The sequence below is a fragment of the Meleagris gallopavo genome, chromosome 1 (assembly GCF_905368555.1).
Source record: "Meleagris gallopavo chromosome 1, MGAL_WU_HG_1.1, whole genome shotgun sequence".
In the NCBI taxonomy this organism is placed as follows: domain Eukaryota; kingdom Metazoa; phylum Chordata; class Aves; order Galliformes; family Phasianidae; genus Meleagris; species Meleagris gallopavo.
In genome coordinates this window covers 168,501,167-168,514,000 of record NC_139404.1, presented here as the reverse complement: position 1 = coordinate 168,514,000, position 12,834 = coordinate 168,501,167, and the positions used below count along the sequence as shown (strand labels likewise).

Here is a 12,834-nt window from a genome sequence, read left to right as displayed (position 1 = left end):
TGAGACAGGGTCAGGCTCAGACCTCTTCTTAGTCAAAGGAAATATGCCGCTTTCTCATCTCAAAATCAGATAAATCGAAAGTGCCAGTACCCCAGCAGCCATAGAGGCAGTTGTCTGTAATTGCATCAGGAGTCAAGTGGGGGAATTATATCCTATGTGATCAAAGTGCAATGTCAATTGATTACCATTCAGTAAACAGCAGAAAAAAATCCAGGCAGTTTATTTCTCCCAGACAAGCATCACAGAGCTCATCCAGTAGTCAGGATCTGGAAGTAACCACCAGAATCTTAAATCCATTTGAAGACAGCGTGTTTCCAGAAGCTGACAAAGCAACATCCTGGAAGCACAATGTGTGATGGCTCAGCTGGCATGATGTACAAGGTACAAGATAATATTGCACATTGCCCAGTCCTCCTGAGAATCAAAGTGTACAGGCTAAGGATGCTCCCGTGCACTTGTGATCATCCAGGTGAGGAGAACACTCCTTCGGGGTGTGCAGATTTGCATCACTGCCTGTTTGTGCTGGTTGATAACAGACATCCAGAGAATGCAACTGTCTGTCATGTGCGTAGTTGCTTGGCTTTGGAATAAGTGTAAGCTCAAACATCACCAGGGGAAAAAAATCAGACAGTTGGAAATTACTACCAAAAAAAAAAAAAAAAGAGAGAGAGAGTAAGAAGAAAAAGTATAGTGTCGATTTTAAAAAAAATTATTATCAGTGCTTACTCTAAATCTGCCACCTCTTTATTCCCAAAACCTCTTGAGCAAGATGATACTGACCCTGATGTCTGAGTCATATGCCACAGTCATCTCTGAGATTCATACCAAAGAGGCAACAGAAAACATCTAAACAAAGCTAGAGAGGACATTGTCTTAGCCACGGAGGCCAACCCCAAATCCCACTGACAACAGTCTTCTGTTCCACCCACAGAGGCAGTAATGAGTCTGAGGCAGCACAGAAAAGAAAAATTAGGATCTGAAAGTTGGAGAAGCAACTCGGTACAGATACATTCCTTGAACCAAAAAACTCTGAGGAAAAAAGAAGAAAACCAACATTGAAATTCATGCAGACCTCACCCACAAAAGGATAAACCCCTCTTCACAGGAATGGCTCCTCTGGTGCAGGGATGGTTTTCGGACCTGTCGCTGTTTTTTACTTTCCCAGTGTAGTTTAATTGTGCTCAGTCTGGGCTCATGTCTCATAGCAGCCAAGGCTTCCCAGATTACTTTATGACTGTTACTGCACATGCTGGGCAAATGGAACAACAGAGCCTCAAAGAGGAATTGCAGGTACAAAACAGATAGGACAAAGAGTATACAGATTTAGAAAGACAGATTACCTTCAGTGTAGTGGGCTATGTTGAACAGCTGAAAAGATTATGCAAAAAAGTCTAGGTAAGCTTAACAGGACAAGTTGGAGCACCCAATGTAGTTCTCTTTCCCTTGGCCAGTTCACAGTAGCCTAGAAGTTAGAAAGCTTCCTACTGATGACTTCCTATTAGCATGTCTCCAGGCCATTACCCACACTAGTCTTTTACTGTAAAGATATATGAACCTCGAATGACAGACCTCTCCATATCCAACAAAGTCTTTCAGTACAACTTCTCAGAGAAGTTATGACAGTATTCTCCCTTGACAAGAGGCAAGTTGGTCTTAAGGAACTTCTACCACTGATTTCTGCTAACCTATCTGAACTTCCTTTAAAATCCAGAGAGAATCAAGCGCAACATACAGGGGATGAGATGACATAGTCTATCGGTGGAGTTCCTTACAAAGGAAATGATATGCAGAGAGGAGAAAGATGTTCTCTATGTGACATTATACTTCCAACAACAATACTGATCCACACTAGATGTCAGTAGTTCAAGTTCTTCATATGTTCATAATTCCTGGCTCATCTGCAATATGCTCTCCTAGTCATACCTGCTTGGGACAGCTAGGAAATATGAAGATGACACATTCTGCTGTTTAACTTCTGGCTAAATTGTTCCTGTTCACAACAGCCTAGATCATAAGTTGAATATCTGCACTTTGAGTAAAATGGAGTAAAAGCAGAGGACAGAGTTCAGCACATGGGAGCCAGATATGCCAATGCACCTAAAAAAGCTGCTTTAGAGATTAGGTTCAAGGACATAGGAACAAATGCATGTTCTCAACTGTTGTTTGCCAGTGCAGCTGGTTAGCAGGCAACATCCAGTACAATGCTAATGTTTGGTAGGCAAAGTAAGCCAACGCTGAAGGAATTAGATGTACTGTTAGTTCAGGGGTCACTACAAAGACCTATTTCTGGATCTATTTGGAGGACAAACTTAAATACCAAATTTTTTTGAGAAGAGTTTTGAGTACACAGTTCCTGAAGAGTCTGAGAGCAGATTGTGGTGGTTTGTATTTGCCTACATGCCTTGGTGGATCAGCTGAAGAGCCGAGAACAGAAATATGGTCTCTGTGTCAGAAGAGCAGATGGAAACAATGGCCATTTGAGAGTTTTGTCATTTGCCAGCTTTTAAGACACACAAGCGTTCAGAGTTTCCCATTCTCCAGCCTCACGTCAGAAGGCCTGCCAATAGATCCCCTCTGAGGAGGACCATTCAAAAAGTTACCACCCCAAGAAAGTGAATTTTTCAGCTTAATAAATACACGCACAGCATCTGTTTTCCCAATGAAAAACTGAAAACGTCAAGAACAGAAAACCTGCCAGCCCAAAAGTGCCAAACTCAAAAAGCTCTTGGTCCAAACCCAGAAATTCTTTACGGAAAATATACTGAAAAAAATTACATCAATTTTTGCCAAAACTCAGAGAAAACCCACACCAACTTGTGTTACTTCAGTGGGTTTGTTTGGTTTCAACCAAAAGCCAAGATTTTATTCACAAACTGATTCTAAGCAGCTCTCCTGCTACTCACAGAAACAGCTGTAGCTTCAGGTAAGTCACTCAGGTTAACACTAAGAACTAAACACACTGAAGAGGTGAAATTGAGAGATCAAAATGCTGCATACTCTGCTGTGCTTTAACATTTGTCCTTGACCTTTTAACAGAGCAGTAAAGGAAGGAAGTGGAAGGGACAGAATACCATTACTGTTTTATACTAAAGCTAATTTTTCTGAGTTCGTGAACCAGTTTTACTCTGAACTAAGGAAGGCTGGGCTTTGCTCTACTGAAGTAAGAGACTCACTATAAAACAAACAAAAAAAAAAAAAAAAAAAAAAAAAACAAAAAAAAAAAAAACAGCTTGCTACTCTTCCTGATTTGCCTTCCCTTCCCACACCAGAATTCTCTCTCCCCAGGACTTAGACTCAAGTGTATGCCCCAGCAACATCTGAAATCTGTTGTAGGCATGACCATGGTATGCAGCGAGTCCTTTTTCTTCTGCCTTCCCAAACTGTGGTTTCCCTGAAAAAGAAGAACCACTCAAATGTCATCTGGGTTTAAAATCCCCAGGTAAGCTGCAGCAGGTATCAATGGCATATCTCTAGATGCAGCATCAAAAACAAGCGCCCCAGTTGTGCAGAGTCTGTGGGAACACAAAAGTGACCCATGCTCCTTATTTGCATCCTCCCTTGTGATTTCTCTCTTGCTTCCTTTATCTGTTTCAGAATGACTCAAGCAACAGCACTCACTCATCAAAGATGAAGTGTTGCCTGGTCAGGCTGTATTGTAGTGTCTGGCCTCACAGTTAGTGTTTGCACAGTAAAGCACTTGAAGCACTAATGCTCACATAGAACAGTGTTCACTTTGCAAAATTAAGAAAATACAGATTTACCTCTGCTTGAGCAACTTTAATCCTTTTCTTTCTGATTCAACCCTCTGATGCATGGCACAAAGCTGGGTTTGCCTTGGCTTGTACAGCAGATGACATGCTTCTCTCCTTTGTCCTGTAGGAGAGGATAAGCGGTATCAGGGAACTCAGACGAGTCATGAGAATGTTGTGCCACCACTGAGCAGATGGGATATGTCTATAGCAGTAAATTTAAAGCATGTGATACCTCTTCATCCCCCAGGTGAAGGAGTATGGACTGGCTCATACACTGACCACAGCTCCCTCAAAACCTGCCTATGACCACCCCACTCAGTGCTCTGCCATGGGTTCTTCCTGGGATACAACTGGTGCCCCACTGGCATTATGAGATAGTGATTTATTCTGCATAATCCAGTCCCAACTGGTGTTCCGGTAGCACGGTGCTGAGTGCTGCAGGCCATAAAGGCATGGAGCCCAATGGGGTGGCAGATCAGGGCTAAGGGAAATCTGGGGAAATGCTGGCTAATTTCTGGGGCAGGCTGAGACAAGTCATCCCAAGCTTATGCTGTGCAGTGTGGGCACCCTCAGTGATTTCATGCCACTTTAAACACCACCAGGTGGGGTCATCCAGATGAAAAGACAACACTTTCAAAAATAAAAATCAACCCAACATCCAAAGAGAAAAAGCACTCTGACTGAAGCACTGAGGTTTGAGATGATCTTGAGCCAGGTTTTGTTTTGCTTTTTCTCTCTCTCAGAAAATGGGAGTAGCTTAATTTAAAAACATATATAAAACTAAATAGTTTTTGTTCTTGGTTATCACTTCATAATTCTTCTGGCCAGGCTTGTCATATCACTGCTTAGTCTCATCCAACAAGAACTAAATTTAGGTGTTTCTCATTTTCCAGTTTTCTTCTTCAATCTCCTCTGCCTTTGAGCAGTCCGGTAACATCACAGTTCTCTCCTACTCACAAAGCCTCAGTTTATCCAAAAATCTTTTTCTGTGTACAGTGCTTGCCATAGCACCCTGTTGTCGCTGACAACACAATACTGAAAAGGTGTGAAACTACTTACCGTATATTAACAGATCCCAGAAGAAATTATTTTCCTGTTTGCATACAATGTGTGTCTTGCCCTCTAACCTCTGTATTGCATCAGAGCTGCCAGTGAAATGTGGAGCAAACTGTGTGTTATGAGGTTCACAGTCCAGCCACGTCACTGCACGAATGGCATTCCCAGGCAGATCATCCTCTTCAAAATGTAAAATTGAAAACAATGATCTGTTTTAAATCTCTTAAAATATATGGATATTGAAGATCTCAAGGGAAATATTAAAAACTAATTTTGAGCACTGAAAGCAATATTTCCTGCCTGACCTCAAAGCAGTATGAATGGACATGAGGCTACTTTACTTAACCTGATCCACTCAGGTTTCCAATCGCATAAAACTACTTTTTGTATTGGAAAGCAGCGCAGAGTTTCTTAGAATCGTAGAATCATGGAATTGCCTGGGTTGAAAAGGACCACAGTGATCATCTAGTTTCAACCCCAATTTAGTTAGTCTAAGGCACTACCTATCCCAGCTTACTTTGCTGGGCCAAATGGAGCCAGGTGTGATAAGAAGAGCAAATCCCAAGTATTTATGTCAAACCTTGATCTTATGCTCAGTGAAAAGGGATCTAAGTAGCTCTGCTAGACTTGTGAGAATCTACAGTCCGATTATTCAAATACCTCTCCTTAGAATATATATATCTATATAGAAATCCACAAAATAAATACTCTGTCAGCCAGTAATATTAATATAGTATCTTTAAATTAAATTATAACTCTCTACTGACCTAACAAGACAATGATGTCATATGTGGTTTTGTGTAACTACCAACATTGCCTCTTCGCCAGAACCTGGCTGTGCCCTGGGTTTTTCATATATAAAGGGAAGGGGGTGAAAGGTACTCTCTTAGGACCAGTACATTACATGACTGGGCGCTCCTGAAGTGGGTGCTCCTAAAGTGTAGATGGAAAACCAGGAAGCTGCTGTATGTCCTGACAGAAGATGTCTGTGTGAGTCCCTCTCCAAAGCATGAGGTTCCAGATGCCTGAGTGTTCAGATGCACCTGCTCTTTGGAGTGTGAGGGACAGGCAGAAGCCAGGAATAGATATCAGCTCCCCAAAATAGAAGTCAGAAAGACAGAAATAGACCCCCTTTTCCTGGAGGGCCTGATGCATCACATGCACTGTATCATGTCTTGTGTGCTAGGGAGAGATCTTCTCAGTTTCCTCATGGAGAACATCATCCCAACCATGTCAGATAAGGATACATTTTTTTCATTTTTAATTTTCATATTCATTTCTTTCTTTCCCGGGGCCTTGAACTTCAGCTGTCCTCACTCACATGGCTGCCATGGCCTCAGTCTGGTATGACCCTGCCTTGCTGCTCTCAGGCCAACCTAGTTGATTCCAATGGGTTTGCACTCTTCTTACACATAGGAGAGAAGATTCAGAACTGGAGACTCTGCCTGGAGACAGGAACTCTTTTTGAGTAGATAAAATAATTCACTGGAAGGGAAAATGTCATAGTTGTACTCCGGACTTGCCAAGAGAAGTTTCACTGCTCAGACTGACATCTGGAGGGTCGGAGTCGCTGAGCCACTGCTTTGTACCTGAGGCTGAGAGCACATTTGCAGATGGTGTCGAGCAGCTGCTCAGCCAGACCAAGGAGTTCTTTCCTAGCCACACAATAAATACATATTTTTAGCAGCAACAAAAATAGATTTCAACGCATGTCTTTTAAAAACAGATTGCATTTCACATCCCTCTTTGATATTTAACAGGGATAAAAAGTACTGAGCTTATACTCTTTGAATGGGATCCCTAAATGTTGTGAGCACATCTGTCAGTGGAGAATTGCACAACAAAATACAGGGTTTAAATAAACGTAACTCAGAAATATCATTAACCAAGGGAGATTTTTTTTGGCACTGGAATCTTCTGGACAATAACAGTGCTGCAAACTCAGCTGAACATGGAAGTAATTCATTCTAGGTATGAATTTTTTCCTCTCCTTCCCTTTGGGCTGTCAAAGCCAAACAAATTCACCTTCAGATCATTCTGAAAGCCCATTGCCCCTTTGACTAGGTACTAAGGGAGGATCAAGATGTAAAGGCTGCTGGCTGGGAGGCAGGCACTCTTGATCTGTTATTATCATAGAATCATAGAATCGTTTGATTTGGAAGGAATCCTTAAAGACCACCTGGTCCAGTTCCCCTGCAATTAATAGGGACACCTACAACTAGATCAAGTACTCAGAGCCCCGTCCAACCTGACCTTGAGTGTCTCCAGGGACAGGGCATCCACTACATTTCTGGGCAACCTGTCCCAGTGTTATTTGCAGGACTCATGTTAATCAGGGTGATGGAGGTGTGGGAACTGGGTCTGCAGACACAGTCCTGTACTGAAAACCAGAGGAACTACTGCAAAGTTTGGAGCAGCATGAAAAGTTGGAAACGGGCAGAATCTGCTAGTGTTTCATTGAGTCATCTATTTACTCTTGATCTGTCTCTTTGAAACCCACGTAGGAAGCCACTACCTTAGGAGAAAGACATCCCTACAGTGATAAAAGAAGATGCAGGAGTTGTCTTCAAAGCTAGCCTTTCAGCTGTGCTTTGGGATTATATCTGGGTTCAGTTTATACTATGGCTTCAGAGTAGCAGGACAGGATTGAAGACTGTGCAATGCAGAGTAAAACTAATTCTCATGGAAGTGCCTGTGAAATTGGAGGCAGGGTAAACACATCAGCTCAAAGTTGCACCACAGAGGAAGACTTGCCAAGAGACCCGCTGGCCTAGAGTCATGCTGTGAGGGCATACCAGGTCACTCAGTGTTCAGCCAAAGATTTCTACATCACACTCTGCTATGCACTTGCCTTGAGCTGCCTCATCCACCTAGGCCCTGGGAGCCAGCTTGGAAGAGAAGAAGAGAACAAGATGTGCCTTTCTTGCCCCATGGAGGAAGTGCAAAGGGACGAACTTGCTTCTCAGATACCCTCTCTTCAACACATGGTTGCTACATTGCTAAGCCAATGAAACGTACTGGCAGGTGTGAAGGTTTCCCACTCTTATCTGAAAGGCTGTCTTCTAAGGACTGAGCACTGCCACTCTCTCGTGACACAGGCCTCGCAGTAACCTAATGGGTAGGTTTTACTCGCAATCAAGTGGAGCCAGTAAAAACAGAGGGAGACAAAGATAAATGTTGCACAGAAAGGGATCTTCCTAATAGACCAGGAGACCCCTCTGAAGCAGGACCTATCAGAATCTTCCTTGACTTCAGATCTACTTCACATCTGTGCATTCACAAACATCTGTTTATGCACAGAAAGATGACTGTATGTAGTTGCTCTGAAAGTAATGCCTCATATTTATTTCCATGAGAACTGCAATAGATGCAAAGAGCACAATAACACTAATTGTTAGAGCAAATCCTCAGCTACAAAACACTGTCTTTCAACATAGTCACCACTGTTAGCCAATTCATGTGAGTGAGCTAATCAGTAAGCTCTTAATTTCTTGGTATGACAGCTGTGCATGGCTGTCTGGTGCATGACTTGTCTTTCATGTCACTGTCACCACTGCTGAATCCCACCACTCACTCCTCATTGTGCGCACATCCACCAGTTGGTCTCCATAAACATTCACAAGTGTCGACGAATGTCAGTGGGTGCCATTTTTTTTTTTTTGCATGGAGGAATTCAATGACACACCTTTGCTTCAAATGCAATCTCACGTCAGACATCATTCTGTCAGACTGTCCCTCTGCCATCTTTCCCATGACAACAAAATGTAATGAGATACTGGTGGGAAGGTTCAACTTCTACTGCCATACCACCAACATCAGCGTCGTGGACCAATATAATAACATATTACTTCCAGAGCAGCCCTCATATATAGAGATATATAAGTATACGCATGCATATGTGTATATATATATGACTGAGTGCATTTTTGCCTGTGCGTGTGTAATTTATTACGTCCTACTATATTTTTGACAGTTGTTATGACATCTATAATTTGTGGTTCTGAGGAGGCAGAGCCATGAAATGCGGTGAGCCAAACTGGTTCAAATGTCTTCACTAAAAAATAGGGGTTTGATTTAAAAGAAATTTTTCTCCTCAAAAAAATAGTTTTATGATAAAAAGAAATCTATCATTTTTTAGCTTTTAAATTTTCAAATTGCAAGGGGAAAAGATACTTTTTTCACACTCTCTTTCTCTCTTTTATATTTTTTTTTTTTTCAAGCACCGGCCAAAGGCAGAAAAAAGAAGCAAAAACTAAGAAGCAGATGTAGGGTTGGGTCTTGGTTATTTCATTTCTCCACTTTCTTCTTTTATATTCCTAAATGAAAAATAGGAGGTGATATTTTAGGCGTAACAGAAAGCTGGCATGCTGGTTTGTTTTCTTACCATCAGAATGATATCATGTTTTCCTAAACAAAAATAATGCATGAAAAATTTCCAACAAAAGAAAACTATCCATTTTTTTCCATTAAATGAGTGTTTACCAAGCAGTGTTGTTGTGAGTACTCCCTGCTCTGGCTACCAAGAAAGGTGCCAAAGGAAGCCCTTGTATGAGCAGGACAGCTGGGCTCAGGATGAACAGCGTAGCTCCTGGCACCCAAGCATTGGTATCCATTGAGGCGTCCAAGGGACTTGCGGCCGAGAAAAGAAGTGATGGTGCCTTTTCCCATCATCTGCTCAGGTCTTTTTGCCATGTATAAGCGCCTTCCAAAGGAGAGAAATGGAGAAATTATGAGTGTCTAACAGCACAATCCTTGGAATAAAAAAAACATGAACATCTGTTGCTTCTGGAGGCAAAGATATCATTAGGACATGCTGGAGAGCAGCAACATTTGCAGTTATTCTGAGCAGCGTTTAACATTTTGGGATACCCTAAGAACAACCCAGTTCCTCCACAACGATGATCCCTGCTGCAACAGGCAGGACACTCATCTCCTGCAAGGCTTCAGCATGATTCAGGAATGGAAGACTTATTTAGATATGAAGCAATCCTTTAAAATTCCTGAAACCAATTATAATACAAATAAGAATACAAATATGCCTTTAAGAAATATACGTACATGTATATCCCCAAGAGAACAAATCTTAGCCATGTATGAGTCCCCTCTCTCATCAAATACAGGTACTTCATTTCTTTCAAACTAATCTCTATGTATTTGAAAGCAGAGGCAGGTAAGCCCATCCTAGACTAAGACCTCTTCATCCCAGTGCCGAACATTGCCTTTCTGGTTTAATATTTGTGTATCGGTAACATACTAAGCACTCCTGAGTTGGGCATAATAAAATATTTATCCACCAAAACTACAGAGCCCAGATTAATAACTCAAGGGAAGTAAAGCCAGATTGCTGAGATGGTAGGTGGGAGAAGAGAAAATGTGCAGGAACTACATGCGCTGAAGCTTCAGACTTTCTTTAAACTAAGTTTGTTCTCCTGAATAAAGTTACAGAAGGATAAAAACATTTTGTTCATTAAAATTGATTTACAAAATCCTTTGTTCTGTTTTGCTTAACTATAAAAGTTTATTCTCTTTGAAAGAAAAAGTTCTGTAGGAAAACAGAGTCATATTCATATCCTCTCGTTTCAATACCTAATTCATCTTCTGTTCCATTTTCACATCTAGGAAATTAAAGTACAAGAGTCCAGAGAGAAAATGACATTCAAAGAAAAAGGATACCCTTGCATTCCTGGTCAAGAGAAAAAGGAGACAAACTAATTACTGAATTACAATGAGGCTTTTACCACCCTCTGAATCTCTTGAAGGAATAAAAAATACTCTCCCAAATCAGAGATGAGATATCGAGCAATCAGCCAGCTTTGTTCAGGCACAACAAGGGCAGATGAAAGTATAATGTATAAATTCTTTCAAGTAGGAAAAACATGACTCTTTCTCCTAGGGGGAGAAATCAAATGATTATGATTTTGTTTTTAATTTGGCTCCTTCAATGGGCACATTTGTTTATGTGCAGAATATCACTATTCTTATGGACTTTTCAGTCCATGCTCTCTGAAGCCCACATTGAGTCATTGATATCCATGATCAGTCAGCAGAGATGACACATACATCAGGTGTCCTTCATGAACTACACTACGCATACCCATTCCCATTGGGCTTTGAGCTGGGCATAGCAGTGGTGACCAGCCAAAGTGTCTAGAAATGCAGTATCTGGTATTGATATGTCTGACATTTGCATTCAGTAGCTGATCTAATATGGGCTTTGGAGGGAAGTAGGTTCCTTCTCTGTTTTCATAGTTTGCTTATTCTACAAGAGCTATTCAAGCCAATTCTTTCTCCATGAAGCTGTGCGATTTCACAGCATTGAACAGAATCTGAGAGTTTTCTTCCTGGGAACCTTGTCATGACAATCTCTGTAATGAAAAAGTAATGACTTTGCAATGGGCGTATTAGAAAGAAAAAAAAAAAAAGAAAAGAAAAGATTGAAAGAGAGAGACTTTTGGAGATTAAATAAAATCTGGGCCCTTATCCAGGTAGAGATCTTAGCCTGGCATTCCAGCTACATTCTTTCTGTTATTAAAATAATTTAGGAAACCAGGCAGCCTGCTCTGCATTCAATCATGTTAGCCCACGCTGTGTCAATTTGAATTCTGCCTGTGGTGATAACAGTTGAAAATCTGATGGGCAAGATCCTGAACGGCCAGATCGGCATTGCTCCATTACGATCAGTGGGGTTTTGCCAATTTGCCCTTGTTAAAGATCTGGACCTCTACTTGTAGGCAGGCATTTTTCCAGAAGGCAACACAGTCTCCTATCTCTTTGGCAAAAAAGAAAATAAGGGAACAATTCAGTGATACTTTGGAAAGTTACATGACCATGATAATGCAAATTAAAAATTATGTGCTTGGCTCATTTCCAGAACACTTGAAACTTGACTGGAACCATGTTCAGGATCTTCAAATGTAATTAATAGATAAAATATGATACAATAATGCACTGTAGATGCCACCAGCTTCCAAACTGAAAATGACTATTTTTTCATTTTAGTTCTATCAGATGACAACTGGGGCAATTTATCATAGAATCACAGAATCGTTTAGGCTGGAAAAGGTATTTAAGATCATCTAGTCCAACCATCAACCCATCCCCATCATGCCCACTAACCATGTTCCTCAGTGCCACATCTCCACTTTCCTTGAACACCTCCAGGGACAGTGACTCACCCACCTTCCTGGGCAGCCTGTGCCAGTGCATTACCACACTTTCTGAGAAGTAATTTTTCCTAATAGACAACCTGAACCTCCCCCAGCACAACTTAAAGCAATTATCTCTTGTCCCATCACTGATGCCTGGGAGAAGAGGACGACCCCCACCTTGTTACAACTTCCTTTCAAGTAATTGTAACGTTAGGTGCATCCCGTGCTCCACCTCACCACAATCGACGCAAGAGAATGGGGCAGCTCAGTCCCCTCCACATCCATGTTAGGATCCTAGATACTTCTGCACCTGAGCAGAAGTCCTTCCTTGAGTCACAGGATCAAGTCTACAAGATGATCCTACAATAGTCATTACCTAGAGAACTACTTAACAGAACAGTAGTAAGGGTCACACTTGAGAGGTGAAACCTGGAAAACTTTCATGGCTCTGCTCTATGGCCTAAAACCTTTATGTCTCATTGCCATCCATCTGACACTACAGGAAAGAAAGGGAAAAAGAATGGAAAGAAGGAATTTTGAAGTTTGGGGAGAAGTATTTTCTACTGAAAGATGACAGGTATTTTTTATTCGGAAAAAGGGAAAGAAAAGGAAAACAAAGTGTTTCCCACAAGAACAGTTCTCAAAAGATTTGAGATAGTTATAGCTGTTGCACAGAAGGAACAAGACATCCACAGGGGACTTGTTACCTAAAAAAAGATTTAACATCCTCCTGAAGAACTTGAACTCAAAAATCGTAGTTACATTAGCAAAGAAAAGGGACCGGGATCAATTTTTTGGAGCACCAAGAGGAGGACTTCATTACTGCAAAGGCACAGCTTGATCTTAGGATCTGCATGCTGGAGAGATCCTCACGGGAA

General features: G+C 41.4%; 1 long non-coding RNA gene across 1 annotated transcript; it reads right to left on the bottom strand.

Annotated features, from left to right (window-relative positions):
• Window positions 1-245: 245 nt before the first annotated feature.
• LOC116216322 (uncharacterized) lies at window positions 246-4,993 on the bottom strand. Its single transcript, XR_004158876.2, has 3 exons — window positions 4,812-4,993; window positions 3,762-3,873; window positions 246-3,391 (listed from the first exon to the last, which is right to left on the bottom strand). It is a non-coding gene; the product is annotated as an uncharacterized LOC116216322 (long non-coding RNA).
• Between the last annotated feature and the right edge of the window lie 7,841 nt (window positions 4,994-12,834).